The 7,115-nt window shown below is 42.0% G+C and overlaps 1 pseudogene; it reads right to left on the bottom strand.

The window, feature by feature from the left end:
- Positions 1-706: 706 nt before the first annotated feature.
- LOC132542676 (voltage-dependent anion-selective channel protein 1-like) lies at positions 707-4,355 on the bottom strand (annotated as a pseudogene).
- Between the last annotated feature and the right edge of the window lie 2,760 nt (positions 4,356-7,115).

Raw genomic sequence — 7,115 nt, forward strand, 5'->3', positions numbered from 1 at the left:
TTTTTTCACAGTTATCATTTATTTATTTATTTTTCATTTATGGTGTTTTACCAGGTTTTGTTTTTGTCACTTTCTTGTGGTGCCAGAGACCAAACCCAGGGACTCATGGATGTACTCTGTCACTGAGCCATTTTCTGAAGCCCCAACTGTAACTTTTTTCAGCACGCAGTTGAGTTGTATTAGTTATGTTCCATATAATTTAAAAAAAAAAAAAACTCAGGGTGTGCCAACCAAAAGATGTGCTGGACCCTAAGCTCAAATACATCTGCCTGTGTGTTTTTTTTTGAAATAAATCATTACAGATGTAATGTAGGTCATCAGCTGGACCTAAAACCAACAGGACCAGCATCCCTACAGAAAGGGATTTTGGATGCAGACAGACATGCACAGTGTGGCAACAATAAGAAGGTGGAGACACAGTCCTGTGACAATGGGGGCAGAGACTGAAGGGCCGCAGCCTCAGCCCAGGAAGCAGAGGGTGTGTGAGCACGGCCAGTCTCAGAGGGCAGGGGTCCTGCTGACACCTAAGTTTTAAGCTTCATCCTCACTTGCTATGCCTGGGATTGATATTGATTCAAACAAACAATACACATTTGGTTCATCGTATTTCCAGCACTGAACTGTTTTTCTATTTTTAACCATTGTGATAGGCCTCTAAATTTATATGTAATAACTACAAAATGCACAAAATACTTGCCTTTCTTCATATATTTTTTAATTTCTTTATTGAGGAATTAATGTTTTACATTTGACAGTAAATATAATAGTTTGTACATGCATAACATTTCCCAGCTTCTTACTTCATATATTCTAAGAAAATACTGTTTATAATCCAATTTCAAAATACTCATAGACCACTCTGTGTCCAAGGTCATGATTCACCAAATTTACTGAGATAGTTCTTTTTTTTTTGAGGTTTCAATATTTTATTCAAGTTTTATATTAAGTGATGTTAATTACAGCATTTGAAGGAGCGATCTAAATCCACACAAAATGGAAGACTCTAGAATGTACCCATTAAACTGCTAAAAAAAAAAAAAAACCAAGTGGTGAGAATACAACAGAAGTCAGTTTAGATTCCAAGTGTTGTCACTATGTGATTAAAGTCACAGACTCTTCCCAGCTTGCAGCTGGAACTCTTAGAAGCTATTTCATTGTAGGGAAATTGTGAGGATGTGGTTGAGCTTGGCAACACTTGACTTGAGGGGACATCCATCCTGTCAGTCTCTCTCTCTCTACTGAGAGGTCAAGCAAGGAGGGACACAACCCCCCAAGGTTTGCCTCATCTTATCAGACTCCCTGCCTCACAAAGCACCCTGCATTCCTGATACTGTGGCCTGCTCCCTTATTATCTACATAATCATTGTTTTGCCTGAAATATCCCCACCCATTCCTTTCCTTTGATCTATCTTCTTTCTACCCTCAAGACCCTCCCTGCCTGCAGGATATTAAAACCCTTGCAACAGTTGCTAAGGAAGTTCCTACCTTTCCCAGTCCCCTTTGGCCTTTCTCCGCCCCTTTCCAAACCATGTCAAGCCATTTCTGTTTCCGACTTGCCACTTCCAGGTCCAACTTTTAAAAAGCCTTGGCTCTCTGATCAATAAAGAATTGAATCACTTCACCACTACCAGCTCTGTTCTGAGTCATCTCTCTAGAGTCACTGAGTGAGTAGCAGCCCAGGCTGGCTCTGGTCACGTTCTCTCCAACCCATAGAGTATGGCCTCGGGAAGAGGCACCCCCACGCTAGCCTGGCATTTCATAATCTGGTGAAGGAAGTGAAAAACCACAACATGGTACGGGAGTTCTGAATCATTTATTGGCTTCATCGCATCCATCTTCTCCACCCCCAAAATGGCACAAAAGATACAGCTACCACACCTGCAAACTACTTTTGGTGTAAAGAGGCAATGGGTTGGAATGAAAATAGGTCATAAAAATCTTTCTAAAGCAAAGGTCATTTCTGGTGAGTTTGTACATATGAACAAACAATGCATTTTCTCCTCATTTAGGACAGGAAGCCAAGGTTTATTCTTAGGAAATTACAATTTCATTCATTTGTTCAATATGAATTTCCAAAGTGCTTGCAAATCATTAGCTTCCACTTCCAGCCATTTCTAGATTTAAAAGAAACTTGAACTACTATCTACAAAATGGAGACCCCCAATCTTCATCTGCACTATTCCAGCCTTTAGGTTCATGATTAGTCAACAATCTGTTTGGCTTTATATATTAACTCTTCTTTCAGCCACCAGGTTCCAAATGCTAACATGATGTCAACCAGACTTCCCTGGGTGCCGACCCCACCAATGTGTCCTGGAGCCCTGCTTCACCAGAACCCTGCCCCACTAAGGAAAGAGAGAGAGGGGCTAGGAGTAGGGATCAATCTGCCAATTCCCATGCTCAATGGGGGAAGCTACTACAGAAGCCAGACCTTCCACCTTCTGCACCGTATAATGACCCTGGGTCCATACTCCCAGAGGGATAAAGAATAGGAAAGCTATCAGGGGAGGGGATGGGATATGGAGTCCTGGTGGTGGAGTTATGTGGTGTTGTACCCCTCTTATCCTATGGTTTTTGTCAGTATTTCCTTTTTATAAATAAAATTTTTTTTAAAAAACCTGAAGTCTCTAGAGGGGCCCTGACAGTCCCCCCTAGTCGACAACTGAAAGAATCTTTTGTTTTGGAACAGGGTTCCTTCTGTACCTCTGAAACGGTGACACATCACAGCTAACATGTTCTGCAATACTTGCATCCAAGACATACATCAAAAGGGACACTAACATTTGAAGGTAGCTATGCTGCAAAATAGTTTAAAATTCAACGATTGTACAGTATTCATTTATGCTTGAAATCCCAGTCCACCAAGCTTGTGGCCACCAGCATTAACATTCTTGCTGTCCAGCAGAGTTGACAGAGTCAGTTTAACACCTGGCTTTAGAGTTTGAGTGTATCCTAAACCTATCAGGCTGGAGTTGTTCACTTTAGCCTAGAAGCAGGAATCAGAGTCAATCTGATACTTGGCTGATATTCCAAAGCGAGTGTTATTGTTGCCTGCTGTCTGGGCAAGGTTCACAGCCGTCTCCAATTTCTTATTCACTTTCTGGTAAATGGAGCCTCCAAACTCTGTCCCATCATTCACATTAGTGAGAAGTTGTAACTAACTTATCAGTCTTGTAGCCGACAGCAACGTTGCTCTGCGTCACTTGGGACTTAGCAGTCGCAAAATTCATCTGGTAGCTAGCCAGCCAGCCTTCATAACCCAGCACTAGAGAACCCCGGGTGGAAGGCCCAGCAATATTGGAACGAAGTCCACGTCGCAGGCTACACTGATGTGCTAGCGCTTGTTCCCTGTCTTGATTTTAACATTCTTTTTCCCAGTGTTGGGCGAGAAGGACGAGTCAAAGGTCAGCTTCAGTCCACCTGCAAGCTGATCCTCCACGGTAATCTCAGCGCCCAGGGTGTTGTCTGGACCGTTTTCAGTCCATCGGTATTTGGTTTCCAGGCTGCCCGTCACTTTGGTGGTCTCAGTGTTGGTTGAACCTGAGCTTGTAAATTCCAGTCCACTGGAAAATTCCATTTTGTTTTCAAATCAAGTTTTAGTAAGCCAAATTCGTAGCCCTTGGTGAAGACATCCGGGCAGGTTTGTCCAGATCAACGTAAGTGGGAGGCACAGTCAATGGCGGCAGCAGCACCGAGCAGGTGGGGGGGGGGGGGGCGTAGGGCGCACTTTTTTTTTTTTAACCAGAGCACTATTTAACTCTGGCTTATGGTGGTGCAGGGGATTGAACCTGGAACCTCAGGCATGAAAGTCTCTTTGCAAAACCATTATGCTATCTATCCCTGCCTGAGATAATTCTTTAATGATAATTCCTAGCAAATGAAAATTAATACATTTACTAGACATTCTAACTTTATTGACACAAAACTATCAATTCATGCAGAACTGCTTAAACTAGATGTCAACCTCCACATGAGAAATATAAACTGTGGATATTTTTTACATTTTAAATTGTATTGAAAATAAGAGCCAGATGGTGGTACACCTAGTTGAGAACACATGTCACAATGCACAAGGACCAGGGTTCAAGCCCTAGGTCCCCATATGCATGGGTAAAACTTCACAAGTCATGAAGCAGGGCTGCAGATGTCTATCTATCTATCTTTCTATCTATCCATCTCTCCCTCCCTCTCAATTTCTGGCTATCTACCCAATAAATAAATAAAGATAATTCAAAAAATGAAAATGATTATATTGAAAGTGATATTGTCTTTTTACATGAGAAAGGACACATTATATTTAATGTGCACAATAGTATTAAATATTGCTATTCAAGTTGTCCTTAGGCCTTCGAGTACTTCAGTACTTGAGTACTTCGAGTACTTCAGTCAGTACTTCCAATACAAATACAATCCAATACAAATCTTTCCTTTCTGTTTGTTCTTCTGACTGAGAATGGAAGGAGAAGCAAAGGCTTAAAATAACTAAAATGATTTCATTTGTTTTCTTGGAGCCACCTGTAGAGGGAATGATCTTCTTCACTCATGTCCAAAACACAACAGAAAGCCTCTGAAGTCAGAAAGGATGTGTTCCTTGTCCAGCTATAGCTCCAATGGGACCACACACCTGTGACCGAGGGCTTCTCGGGTGAGGCAGCAAATGGCATCTTCATGTTTTGAATGGATCCAAGGATGTGAACTTCCACATTAGCCAAAATTACCCAGGTCTCTGGCCCATTCTCTATGGTGAATATTTCTTTTTTCTCCTTTTCTCTGCAGGTTTTCTTTTTGCCCTGGACAGTTGGTCTCCCATGGTGGGCTTAACATCTATTGTTTCATTTCCTAAAATTCTAAGAAGAGGTCAGACAACCTAATGAAAACAAGTGCATCCTTCCCCTACAACCCAAGCGTCAAGTCTTTCAGAGAATCAGCTGCTCTGTCAGAGCACTAATGTCCTTGGCGTCCTGACATGGGCTGATGTCTTCATTCCACAAGTTGAAGTCAAAGAATAGCTTCTTCTTCTAGCGTTTGCCCTTCTTCCGTAGCCAGTTAACAGCGTCAGGTTGAGCTTGATGTAAAGTTTCGAGACCTCCTTTGAATCTGGAAAGGTGGAAGTTGTTGACTATGTGGGTCATAGTCTGTCTGTAGCCGCAGGGGCAGTTCGGGTCGTCTCTGATGTCCCCAAAGTACTACAATAGAAGGAAATATCTTCTACCAGTTCTCTTAAGGATGTATTACTTTAGTTGAAGCTGCAATTTTCCTTGTACTTCTTTTCCACCCAGGTGCATGTCCCCACAGAAGCCAGTGCCAACCTGATCCTTGTCCATAGGGCCTGTGTTTGTGCCACCCCTGCCCAGATGTGGCCAACCACTTTATTGCTAGGAATATGCTCAAAGAATCAGTGATGAGATCAATTTTAAACACATTAGATTTTTTTTAAGTATTTTAAGTTAGAAATAGAAGGAATGGGAGGCTGGAGTGGTGGTACACCTGCTTGAGCACACACGTTACAATGTGCAAGGTTTGAGCCCACCTGCAGAGGGAAATCTCTGCAAGTGATGAAGCAGTGTTGCAGGTGTCCCTCTGTCTGTCTCCCTCTCTATCTTCTTTACCCTCTCAATTTGTGACAGTCTCTATCCAATAAACAAATAAAGATAATTTTTAAAATTAAGAAAGACGGGTCAGGCAGTAGCACAGCAGGTTCAGTGCATGTTGCACAAAGCTCAAGGACCAGTGTAAGGATCCCGGTTCAAACTGCCAGCTCCCCACCTGCAGGGGAGTCACTTCACAAGCAGTGAAGCAGGTCTGCAGGTGTCTATCTTTCTCTCCGCCTCTCTGTCTTGCCCTCCTCTCTCCATTTCTCTCTGTCCTATCCAAAAATAACGACATCAATAATAGCAGTAATAATGACTACAACAATGATAAAAACAAGGGCAACAAAAGAGGGGAAAGTTTAAAAATTAAAATTAAAAAATAAAGAAATAAACAGAAGTAATGGCCCAAACCAGTGGTCCCAGCTTCAATCCCCAGTCATCACCATAAACTGAGCAGTGCTCTGGATTTAAAAAAAAAAAATCGAAAGCATCTCGGTGGCCAGAGAAATAGTTTAAAACACAATGGTATTGAAACAAAAACAAGACAGTGCAAGAGAATAGAGAGCCCAGCAATAAACCTGTATTTGTATGCACATATAACATGCCTCAAAAAAGTCCATATCATGTGAACTTGAAATGAAAATCTCATCAGGAAATGGTTCTAGACATCATTATGTTAAGTGAAAAAAGTAAAGATATAAATGTAATGCATGTATTTTACTGTCAACTGTAGACCATTAATCCCCAAATAAAGAAATAATATAGTAGGCTATGGAATATAGGAGAAGAAAGTAAATGAACGGGAGTCAGGTGGTAGCGCAGCGGGTTAAGCACATGTGGCACAAAGCGCAAGGACCGGCATAAGGATCCCGGTTCGAGCTCCTGGCTCCCCACCTGCCGGGGAGTCGCTTCACAGGCGGTGAAGCAGGTCTGCAGGTGTCTGTCTTTCTCTCCGCCTCTCTGTCTTGCCCTCCTCTCTCCATTTCTCTCTGTCCTATCCAACAGTGACGACATCAACAATAATAACTACAACAACAATAAAAACAACAAGGGCAACAAAAAGGAAATAAATCTTTTTTTAAATCTTTAAAAAAAAACATTAAAAAAAAAAAAGTAAATGAACACACACACAAATCACAACCAAATTCTGAGGACTTGCAAGATGGCTCATCTGAAAAGAATGCCTGCTGTTCCATGTCCAACACCCAGGTTCAAGCCCAACCCACAGTGATCTGGAGGTAACTTCAATGCCGCAGTGCTATGGTTTCCTCTGTCTCCGTGTCTGTCTCTTTCAGTTTTTTTTTGGAGGGGGGAATCACTAACAGCATTGAAGCCAGGGAGATGATGATGATGATGATGATGGTGATGATGATGATGATGATGATGATGATGATCTGAAGAATTTCAAACTCTTAGATTCTGTGAAACTAAGGGGCTGGGGGCACTCGTGACAATGGTGGAGGGTGCAGTGACTAACACACACCATGTGTGGGTGTGATATTATCCTTATGAAACCTCAAAGAT

Source organism: Erinaceus europaeus, chromosome 13 (assembly GCF_950295315.1).
Source record: "Erinaceus europaeus chromosome 13, mEriEur2.1, whole genome shotgun sequence".
Lineage (NCBI taxonomy): Eukaryota > Metazoa > Chordata > Mammalia > Eulipotyphla > Erinaceidae > Erinaceus > Erinaceus europaeus.